This window comes from Aegilops tauschii, chromosome 5 (genome assembly GCF_002575655.3).
Source record: "Aegilops tauschii subsp. strangulata cultivar AL8/78 chromosome 5, Aet v6.0, whole genome shotgun sequence".
NCBI classification, from domain to species: Eukaryota; Viridiplantae; Streptophyta; class Magnoliopsida; order Poales; family Poaceae; genus Aegilops; species Aegilops tauschii.
Genome location: NC_053039.3, coordinates 564,022,052 through 564,034,485, shown reverse-complemented (window position 1 = coordinate 564,034,485; position 12,434 = coordinate 564,022,052). Strand labels below are relative to the sequence as shown.

The window sequence follows — 12,434 nt, the reverse complement described above, 5'->3', positions numbered from 1 at the left end:
CTAGAAACATCATATACGGAGCCAAAACCCTATTTCCACCGCCGCAACCTTCTGTACTCGTGAGATCCCATCTTGGGCCTTTTCCGGCGCTCCGCAGGAGGGGGCATCGATCACGGAGGGCTTCTACATCAACACCATAGCCTCTCCGATGATGTGTGAGTAGTTTACCTCGGACCTTCGGGTCCATAGTTATTAGCTAAATGGCTTCTTCTCTCTCTTTGGATCTCAATACAAAGTTCTCCTCGATTCTCTTGGAGATCTATTTGATGTAACTCTTCTTTTTGCGGTGTGTTTCTCGAGATCCGATGAATTGTGGGTTTATGATCAAGATTATCTATGAACAATATTTGAATCTCCTCTGAATTCTTTTATGTATGATTGGTTATGTTTGCAAGTCTCTTTGAATTATCAGTTTGTTTTGGCCTACTAGATTGATCTTTCTTGCAATGGGAGAAGTGCTTAGCTTTGGGTTCAATCATGCGGTGCTCGATCCCAGTGACAATAGAGGAAACGACACATATTGCATTGTTGCCATCGAGGATAAAAAGATGGGGTTTATATCATATTGCATGAGTTTATCCCTCTACATCATGTCATCTTGCTTAAAGCGTTACTCTGTTCTTATGAACTTAATACTCTAGATGCATGCTGGATAGCGGTCGATGTGTGGAGTAATAGTAGTAGATGCAGGCAGGAGTCGGTCTACTTGTCACGGACGTGATACCTATATACATGATCATACCTAGATATTCTCATAAATATGCTCAATTCTATCAATTGCTCGACAGTAATTTGTTCACCCACCGTAATACTTATGCTATCTTGAGAGAAGCCACTAGTGAAACCTATGGCCCCCGGGTCTATTTTCCATCATATTAATCTTCCGTCAACAAGCAATTTCTTTGCCGTTTACTTTGTTTTCTTTACGTTTACTCTTTATCATAAAAATACCAAAAATATTATCTTATCATCTCTATCAGATCTCACTCTCGTAAGTGACCGTGAAGGGATTGACAACCCCTTTATGGAGTTGGTTGCGAGGTTCTTATTTGTTTGTGTAGGTGCGTGGGACTTGAGCATGGCCTCCTACTGGATTGATACCTTGGTTCTCAAAAACTGAGGGAAATACTTACGCTACTTTACTGCATCACCCTTTCTTCTTCTAGGGAAAACCAACGCAGTGCTCAAGAGGTAGCAATCGTGGAAGTCGAAGTGAGGGACTACTTTCAAGGGGTGAAAGCAAAGAAACATCCACCTCCGGAGGAGAAGATAGATCCGGTGAAAGCAAAGCGCACTATCGATGCCCTGAAGTGAGGACCACCTTCTCCGCCGCAATCCAACTATGATCGCATTATTGGAAGGTCATATATCGAAGCGGAGCGGTCGGGAAGTACTATCAGTGATCAAAGGTTAGACGAGCTGGGAAAAAAAATTCCCAGCTCGGCGAACAAGCGAACCAATCGTGCCCCCCGCTCAACGTGTCTAGCGATATCGTCGGTAATCATCTGGAGATTTTGCCCAATACCAATCTTGGAGATTACCTGCCCGACGATGTACATTATGATTTCTTGGAGGTGGACGAACACAAATACCATTACGGGAAGCCTCTCGTCAAAGACGAAAGATCTCTAACAACGATGATGCGAAGATTCCATGATTGGTACATGAAAACCTGCAGAGAGTCTGGGGGGATGAATACTTTGACGCTGAGAGTTAAAGAGGAGCATGACCTCGTTGGAATTGAACTGTTGTTTGTTCCATTTGAGGACTTCTTCCAGTTTTTCAATCAAAAGGCCCTTGATAAATTAACGGTCACTTGCTACTGTCTGTAAGTACTACTTCTGTCATTAAGTCTCTATATATAGGTCAGCTCTTTCATTGCATGTATATATAATTATCCTAACTATATTATGCAGATTGAAGATCGCCGAATTGTAGAAAAGACAAATAGGTGATATTGGGTTCATTAACACAAATCTCAAAGATGCATATACGGTTGAATTTCATGCCAAAGATACCGAGGCCAACTTGCTACGATCGTTGGTATTAAATCAAAACAAAGCTATAATACTCTTTCCTTACAACTTCAAGTGATTGTTACTATCTTGTGCATATTCGGTTTCCCTTATTAATCGAGGTTATAGTAATGTAATTGATGAGTTATGCATGCGTGCGCAGGTTCCACTATATTCTCCTAGAGAATAAGCTTGAGCAGGGACTAGTAACCGTCTTAGACTCGAGACGAAAAGATCCCCAGGAGTATGCGGACATGACTGAAATGCTCGAGAAGTAAGTTAAATCGATCATTATCGCACCATATCGGCAACTTTGTTCATTTCCTGATATCAACTAATTGTTTTCTTTGTCTGGCAGGGTTTGGAAAAAATTCTCCTCGAAAGCTCCGGGACTGCCGAGGAAGCTGCGATTTACACACCCGAAAGTAAGTACTACTACACTACAAGAAATATGTCAACTTGTGACCCTCACTATTGGCCGCTGAAAGGTCATAGTTTTTCATTTGCGACCTTTTTGTGACCAAAAACAGAAGGTCAAAAGCTGGCAGTCGTAAACTGAAATTAGCGACCTTCTATGTGAGAAGGTCGTAGACGTTTACGACCAAAACAGAAGGTCGTTGAACCCATGACCTTTTGTTTTGGTCACTGGCGGTCTGACCAGGCCACGTCGGATCCGACGTGGCAATCTGACGTGGCAATATTGCGACCAATTGAAAAGGTCGCTGATAAGATTCAGCCCGGTCCGATTAGGTGTTTTACATGGGCCGAGCCCATTAATTCAGCCTTTCTATAATTTTTTTGTCAATTTTTGGTCAACTTCATGGGCTAAGCCCAACAATTCAGCCTTCTTATTTCATGGGCCGTGGCCTTCTGTTACCAACAGTTTTAGTTTTTTTTTTTTATAAAATGGGTCCAGTAGTCAAACAGGTCCCACTTGTCAGGTTCTGATAAGTGGGTCCCAGCTATTAGGCCTAGATTCTTCACATTTCGATTTAAAAGTAAGAAAATAACCAATAGTTAAATTGGCAAGCAAAAAACACACATGATACTTCAAATAACAATAGCCAGATTCAGTACAAGTTCTACAAATGACAAGTACTACAAGTTGTTACATATACAGTACTTTACAAGTTCTACAAGTTAGACGTAATACAAGCTTAGTTGAGACAAGCTCTACAAGTATGGGAATCACTGGTCTACAAGTGTTTTCTTCTTCTACATGTAGCTCCTTCAATACTTAGGACTTGGCATTCCACGGACGCCCTGTTACATGAATCAGCTGATAAGAATTAGAAAAATAAGGAGCCAATATATTATGAACATTCCATTCAAAAAAGGAGTAAACGAGTAAAGGACATTCTTTGTTTCATCACGTTACAAAGGAGCAACACAAACCACAACTTTACTCCACACACACACACACACACATGAATATTAAGCTCAGTTCCAGCAACTATATCATGGTTTAACAGAGAATGTATTGAATGACAGTTCAATTTCACAGCCGGCCTCAGCATCATCAAACCACCATGCTTATGATCATAATCTAAGCATATCATCAAACAAAACCTACACACATAAAGATCACAGCACATCAAGCCACAGGTGCACCAGCGGTGGCATGAGATTCAACGCAACAGCGATGGGGCTACCACAACAGCATCAAAAACCTACACAGCAACCGACGATTTACTGATAATGAAAACCAGCGGCCTACTCACACACTTTGCGCCTTGACCAACTGTCAAAGCATCTTCAGATTTGTTAATCAGTTTGCCAATAAATTCAGTTGATTACATGTCTGAATACTTCAAACCACTGATTTTGTACCAAATTCAAAGAACACACACATTTTGTAAGCCAAAAAAGCTACATTCAGGGGCTTAATGCTACATCCACAGCAGTCTGACTTCTCAAATGGCAGATTCACTTTCCGAACCATGTAGGAGAAAAACATCGAGACCATGGAATCAACAGGTAATCGTACCTTGAGCAGCAGAGCAGGCGCCTCAGACGATCACGGGAGCACGATCCCTCCGCATTGCCTTGCTGCTGGCCTCGTCGGGCGCTTCACCATTGGCCAGAGGAGGAGCAGCCAGAGAGTCCAAGACTGTAAATGCCAAAGAGAGCAGCGAGTAAAATGAACTGGATTTTTCTTCCGCTAAATGAATGCTATATACCTATGCTGCTGCTAAATGGTGCTTGTGCATAACTGAATTTTGCTGCTGGCACTGAACGTTGACTGACCACAAAACTTTGCTGCTACTAGTATGTGATTTTCACATGAGCTTATGTAAAAACACAGCTTGCGCATGTCCAACTGGAAAGGACACGGCAGATATAGCTATGTGAGCCTGCCTGATAGGTAGGTCAAGCAACTTGATTCAGTGAACTGGGAACGATCTAAGACGGACAATAAGAATGGAAAGCAAACATTGAACCCCACGTTGATTTGGAACTTTGGGATTCAAGCAAGAAGTTGCAAACGTGCAACCAAAATGCTCCGGTCAACATTATTATTCAAGGTAACAGGCCATCAGGAGCACTGCTCAATGATTTGTATGTGGCATAGACATGATCCAGTTAGACTATCCTGTAAAATGAAAGGCATGTGCTGCTCATTACAATTATTTTAAGCTGAGTGTTCCTTTCCTCTCTTTGATTTATGCAAGCGGAGATGTAGAAGGCATGGAGGCAGGGAGCCATCACATATGCATGTATGTATGAAGCAGAACATGAAAAGAGCAACATCTAATTAACTTGATTGCCTTGCAGATGACACACAAGATGAAGAGCACTTGGACAGAAGCTACTATACTTGAACAGCAATAATATTCTTACTGACACACAAGTTGACAGAATGTACTCAATATATTCTAATAAAAAGGATTGGGAGCAGAGGGAGAGGGAGGTGGAGATGGACGTGCTATCTGCTGCTGTGGTGGTGCCTCTTGGTGGTCGTTCTTGAGCTCCTCCTCCTGATGCTGCTCACTAACCTGCAGGACAAATAAGACCATGGGTGAGCTGCAGCATAGGCACATACAAGAAGTGAAGGTAAGGAGAAGAACCTAGAAGAAGAGAGGTGCTCTGTCCTCCTCCTCCTCCGTGCCTATGTCGAACAAACTCCATTCGTCGCTTGCAAGCACCATGCACCTTGGTTGTCCATGAAGCCCTTGTCCTCTGCTGCACAGATGAAACCCAAAGCATCAGTACAGCTACACTGGCACATAGTACATACATGGTATCACAGACATTCTCTAATTGACTAGCACCCAAATATATATATACATGCACCAGTTGAGAAAAATCATGACTTGGACAGTGTATTAAAGAAAAATCAGTGTTCCATGCACACCAAATCATTCAAAAAACTAACTACACTACTACAGTTCTGAACAGCTATCGGTGCATCAACAAAATATGGAACAACAAGCACTGCATGACAACTAAAGTATATATATAGCACTCAACAATGAATAGTCATCACAGAGAACAAGATACCAAGAGATGAATGATCTCACATAGGAAAAGATTAGCATGGCTGCAACTGCGGCAAGACACCCATCATGCATGTGCCTTACAAGTGGCACCAGCTTTACTGACAAGTATGAAATTGATACCTAGCTGCAAGCATTACTCCTCCCTGCCCAATAGAATTAACTTTTAAATAGATAGAAGTGTTTATTTATTTTCACATGATTGTGGAGATATAAATTTAGGAAAATGATAGAATTACATGTGAAAGCTAACAACTTATCCTTTGCAGCAATGCTTAAGATCCTGAATTTAGGATACGGTGCATGACATATTATCAAAGTTTTGAATAGCATGCTGTCTCGACACTATAGTAGCACTACACTAATTGGAGCGGCGCCACTAGGAGGATGCCGATCGCCCATGGGAGGGCGCTACAGCCAAGGGGCGACATGTGGGAGCTAGAGATGTCAATGGAGTACCTGGCCAGCCTCTGGTACCTGGCCACAGTTCACAAACTTGGTGTGAGCATTTTGATGACATTAACATGCAGTACAAGCAAAGATGGAATGACTGAACCTTGCATAGTAAAAACTTGCAAGTAAATAAGAACAATAATGCTGAGAAGATAAAATAGTGCATTATCTTGGAGTGTCACCAGCAGCAAGATAGCACTACTCTTCTAGTACTCTAGCAAGAAAAATAAAGTATATAATACACAAGCAAGACAGACTTGGTGCTAATAGAATACAGGAGCAGGGAGTAGCACAGTAATTAACAAAGAGAGCAGAGCAGAGCGAAAGGATCTGCTCTTCTTTGGTGCCTTTGTAACAGTAATTAACAGAGGATGAACACTACTATGCTCTGCTTTGGAGTGCCACAACACACACGGCAATGGACTACTACTATCCTTGATGTTCAGTGACCTCACTGCTACAAATTAACTTGATGTTCTACTACTGGACCATTCAAGCTCATGGCCGGGATTGACAAGAATCAGAACATAATAAACATAGAAAACATATGTGGAAATGAGTTTCTATTCAAAACAGCTAATATTCCTAAATGAACAGATTCTAGAATGAACATTCTAGAGCACAGATTCTAGAATGAAACACAAGATAGTGTGGCAGACTATTGAGGTGTTGGGTAATTCTTCAGTGGGCTAACAAAATCATCATGTTCCAGTCAGTGGCGATTTCAAAAATAAACAAAGAAAGTACAACTGCGCTGCTCTGACATATGGAGAGAACAACACACAAGGGGGTTAATACCGTGCTCAGTAGCTGAAATCCCAGACGAACTAATCATTTTCCATTTGCGATTGACAGATCGACAACGGCATGAAACCACGCGGGGACAACAAGTCGCAGGAGCTGAGGGGAGTTGGCGAACCTGTAGGCGGCGTCTTTGGCGGAGTAGCAGCTGTCCAGGTCGATGGAGCAGAGGAGCGCCGACGTTTGTCGCCGGCTTCCTCGAGCCGCTGCGCTCGTCCCGGACCGACGACTACAGGTGCGGCGCGCTGCTCCCGTATCCTACAGGAGGAGCCTCCCAGGTCGCGGATCTGGCGGCCCTCGTCTCCGGCAGGCGCTGGATCCATCGGCGAGGCTGCGGCCATCGATCCAGAGGGAGGAAGGAGTGCACCATGGATCCAGATCGGAGTGGGCAAGGTTGCGGCCATCGCGGTCTGGAAGCGCCGCCTCGCACTACCTGACTTGGGGCCAGGGTGAGGGGAGGGCGCAGTGGTGTGCGGCGGCGACATGGTTCGTCGACGGTGAGGATGGACCGGCGGCTGCGGGAGTGGATCCCATCTCACTGAACCGAGAGAGAGCAGCGACTGGGACGGATGGCCGGGGATGGGGCCGGAGGAGGGATCAGGGAGTGGTGCAAGGGACCGGGAGGAGGTGGCGGCGGCGGCGAGGAGATGGGGACGAGGGAGGAGGGGTGCGATGGGGGATCTGAGCTAGGGTTTGGGCTGCGGGTGGGGAACTTTTTCTTTTCTTTTTTCTGTAGATAGATGGATGGATGGATGTGGGGTGGAGAGATGGATGGATGGATGGGCGTTATGTCATCGATCCGTGGGAAGAGTTTTCATTGGTTTGAAAAATCAGTGATTTAAAATAGTCTTCAAGTATTAAAAATAGAGGAATTTTGTGAAGCAGCTATCAAAAATATTTTGAAAAAGGGCACCACACAAATTTTCACTCAACTTAGACCACATTTTATGGATAAGGACCAATTTGTATGCATTTCTGATCTTTCTAGCTATTTTAAATCATTTTCCGAGTGGCAAAAATGGGTTTTTTTATGAAGAACCTACCAAATATTTGTTGCAAAATTAGACCAAATCAATTTTCTAAAATACTAGGCCATATTTAATGCACAATTGACAAAATGGTTGGGTGTAAAATGTTTTGATCCACCTCTCGTGAAAAAGACAAATTTTCGCCGATTCAGCTAGAAGCGGGTCAAATTTGAACTGTAGCTGCCTTGTAGTTTGCTCTTTATTTTTTTCAAAAATCATTTCTAGGTACAAAAGTATCTATTTAATTAGAGAAACACCAAAAAAATCCAAGATTCAACAACTAGCTAGGAACGGCCATTCCCGCCGTTTTGACCGCATTTTGAAACGGGCATAAAAAATTCAAAAAATTGGAAAACCTTCGCATTGTGTCATTATATGGGACCAAGTTACCAGAAAAAATAATAAACTTGTAATACGGCAATTCTTTTAAAAAAGTGTTCTTAGAAATGAGCTATCATGTGTGAAGATTCATGGCTTTCAACCCAAATGATCAATATTATGGCCACATTCATGGCATAGTTTGTTAAAATGATCTCATATTGTGCACAGGGGTGCATATTGGAATGGCAAACAATGTTGCCTAAGGAAGTTTTCATTTTTTTGGACGAAAAAACCATTTTCCATTTTTCGAGTGCCCAAAAGGAGGTTTTTTTGTGAAGGACCTCCCAAATAATTGTTGCAAAATTGAACCAAATCAATTTTCTAAATTACTAGGACATATTTAATGCACAATTGACAAAATGGTTGGGTGTAAAAAGTTTTGATCCACCTCTCGTGAAAAAGACAAATTTCCGCCGATTCAGCTGGAAGCGGGTCAAATTTGAACTGCAGCTGCCTCATAGTTTGCTATTTATTTTTTCCAAAAATCATTTCTATTTACATAAGGACCTATTTAATCATAAATACATGGTTTGGTGGCGATACATCGAGGTTTTGGCGGTGGCCGAGGGCCCCAACTCTAGAGCGCGTAAACTCGCATGCCCGCCGCGTGGTCACCGCGTGACCGTGGCGTTGACATGTGTTCTGGGAGGCCTAGGCATGTCTAGTGGGTTGGGCACTCCCCAGGTAGGTGCTAGGAAGAAAATTACAACATTAGATTCTCACGAGGAGACCGATCGATGCTCAAACATGAATTAGCAGCCAAGTGTTTGATTAGCGGTACGGGAAATGTACATGGCTAATGGGCGTGAGTTTTGGCTGAGGATGATCAGTTACTAAGAAGACTGTCTTCACAAATTTTCAGCTCAAAAGGAGGAGCCTAGGTGGTACTTGCTTTGCAAAGTACCACACTGGACATAAATACGAATGTTGAAGCTGGGCTCAAAATAATGAATGGATTGAGCTGGCATTTGGTGGAGGATGGTTATTTGGGCATAGGAAAGCACTGTAGAAAATGGATACTATTTGGACATGCCAAAGTGGTACTTCCTTCACAAAGTGTTGTTCTGAACAGAATAGGAAAATGAATATTGTTGAATTATTTTTGAACTAGGCAAGGAAGGGTTTTTACATATTTGACAAAGATATGACCCAAAGAATTTATGAGATTTTTTGGGAATTCGGGAATGACAGAAATATAGGTTGCTTCACAACCTGGGGCAAAAATTGCAACATGGACATGACACATAGGCAAAACTGATGAGGTGGCGCCTAGTCATACCAACCCACCACAATTTACCAGGTTATGACCATCTATATTGGTCATGATTAGCTAGAAATAAGGCAGCAGACCAGTGTTATCTGCTTTATGACCATTTCTTATAAGGAAATTACGACCTTTCTGACCAAAATGGTTGTTATAGTTTAGGGTTTGGAGCCCCCCGAACAGATTTTGACCAATTGGTCTGAAATGGTCATAGATCTATGACCAATTCTTCCAGGGTCACTGACAGAAGGTCACTAGTTGACATATTTCTTGTAGTGCTAGGTAGTTCCGCGCATCTCCTAGTGATTCAAGCGCTAGTTTCATCAATACCATTTAGCATGCTTGCTTATCAGTTTGGTTGACCTCTATTTCTTGTAAAGTGGTTGTGGCAGGAAGCCGGGAATAATTACTGCGGATACTACATTTGCGAGTCCATCCGCCACACGACCTATGAGCTGCGTAAGCAATAGTATTCACAATTTTATTTTATTACCATCATTTGTGTTGAGTTTCATTCATTCGTATATATGTATTGACCCCCTTCTTCAAATTATATGTTTCGGATGCGGGATGAACTCCTAGCACCAGATCGCATTCGAGAAATTCAAGAGGAATTGGAGACATTCTTTCTTGACCACGTGATCGATAAAGACGGAGAATACCATGTGGACCCTGAGTTGATATATAATTAGGGGATTATATTGTAAGAGATCTTATATTATATATATGTAGCCAGTAGCGTCAGATAGATATATGAAAACTTGTTGTTCGACCAATCTCTCGGAGAAGGAGAGGTCGATATCACTTCTCTCTGTATGCGTATGTTCATGACGATCTTCTGTTTCCTTCATCTGCTTACTAGCTAGCCTGTCGAGTCCTCTCTATACATATAGTACGTAGCGTCGACCAAGCATGGAGATAAGAGAGGAGACTTCTCTCTATTAATTAGCTAGCTAACACAATATATGAAACACCTAAATTAACCCCCCAAAACCCAACCCCTTTCAAAAAAAACTCAGCTCCTGCCAGCTGCTGACGTGTGGATGCCTTTTGGTCCCGGTTGGTGCTACCAACCGGGACCAAAGGCCCTCCTGCCTGGGCTCGCCGCAGCGGCCACGTGGAGGCCCATCTGTCCCGGTTGGTGTAAAAACCGGGACTAAAGGTATAGGGCTTTAGTACCGACCCTTTAGTCCCGGTTCACCAACCGGGACAAATGGGCCTTACGAATCGGGACAAAAGGCCCTTTTTCTACTAGTGTCAGTAGGTCACGCCTACTGAAGAAGTCAAGCTAGCTACGTACAGGTTACGAAACTGACGAAGGGTAGGCTACCTTCTCGCATGGGGACACAGAGGCGCCCGCGCCACAAGATCGCATGGGATCAGATGTCACCGGACGCGGCTTATTTTATATGTTTTCCATAATTTTATTGATTTCTTTTCTTCTGGTTATGAATAATGAACGATCACCGTAGTTTTTTTTTCTTTTGCATGAGTCTTGGAGCAACAGCTGGCTCACCTCATCCTAAAATACCCGTTCGCTGGGACGAAGCTTGTGTGTCAAATCTTCTGATGCTAGTACTTTTCTTGCATGGCAAGTCAAATATTTGTTCAAAAAAATCTGTGGCCATTTTTCGGAAGCAACATGGCAAATTACAAAAAAATTGGCACGACAATTTTTTGAAATTTTAGTTAGTTAGAACATGGCAATTTATGTTGACTTTTTTGTTTTTTGTATTATTTTTTCTAGCCATGGCAATTTTAAAACCTTTTTGTTCTACAACATGGAATGAGTAATATGACAGTAGCTTCTCAAGCATTTCAACTTTGTTTGTGCTTCTATATATTGACATCAGCTCTCTCCAATTAAACAAATTGACCACACTAAAGTACTTGCATGCGTAGCATTCTTATCGATTTATATCATCCTTGTTGATTAAATAGTTTTGCCATTGTACTATGGTTTCATTGGAGTGTTTTGGGGTTGTGATTCAATTCCAGAATTGTCTGATAGAAAATTATGTTCCCTGAGAAGTGGTGGTATTTTTCTTTCAAAAAGGAGGTTTCATTGTACCATCTTTATTAGTATACAACAGAGTCTGACAACATTAATACATTAACAAAGTCGCAACACCTAACATCTTGATAATGTGCCCGAACCGCATGAAGCACTTGTAGAAAACAGGGCTTAGGTCACAGGGCAGTTTTCACATTAGCCCCGGTTCAGTCACGAACCGGGACTAATGTGAGCATTGGTCCTGGTTCGTGCGGCCAGGGGCCTGCCGGGCCTCGTGGGGGCATTGGTCCCGGTTCGTCCGGACCCTTTGGTCCCGGTTGGTGGGACAAACCGGGACCAATGGGCCACGCTCCTGGCCCACCACCCTTTAGTCCCGGTTCATACCACAAACCGGGACTAAAGGGCTGGTCCTAGTTGCGGCCAGTGTTTAGTCCCACCTCGCCAACCGAAGGGCGCTCACACCAGTTTATAAGCCCGTCCCTCTATGCCTTGTTGAGCTTCTCTTAAAGTGATAATAGATGCCCTTATACAGGGAATTTCACCTAAATTCACAGTAAATTGAAATTTACTGTGAATTTAGGTTTAATTTTCTCTATAAGCGCATCTATGTTCATTTTTTATATTTATAAAATAAATAAACCTTAATAAAATAAATAAAACTAAATAAACCTTAATAAAATAAAATAAAATAAACTATAGTAACTACAATAAATAAACCTTAATAAATTAAGTAAAAATAGCAGCAGTAAAATAAATAAAAATAGCAGCAGTAAAATAAATAAAAATAAAATAATTAAAGTAAAATACATAAGTAATTAGAAATAAAATAAATAAGTTTATTGTTGTAAGTAGAAACAAAACAAAAAAAATAAAGCAAAAGAGAAAAAAAAACACGAGCTATCAACTCCATAACCGCCATATCTGGGATAGAGAAGGGCGATCCCTTGGAGTGGGATTCACATACAGTTGCCCGTAACATCT

General features: G+C 42.2%; 1 long non-coding RNA gene across 1 annotated transcript; it reads right to left on the bottom strand.

Moving 5' to 3' along the window:
- Positions 1 to 4,753: 4,753 nt before the first annotated feature.
- Positions 4,754 to 5,230, bottom strand: LOC120964188 (uncharacterized). The gene is made up of 2 exons (XR_012183797.1): positions 5,084 to 5,230; positions 4,754 to 5,011 (listed from the first exon to the last, which is right to left on the bottom strand). It is a non-coding gene; the product is annotated as an uncharacterized lncRNA (long non-coding RNA).
- Between the last annotated feature and the right edge of the window lie 7,204 nt (positions 5,231 to 12,434).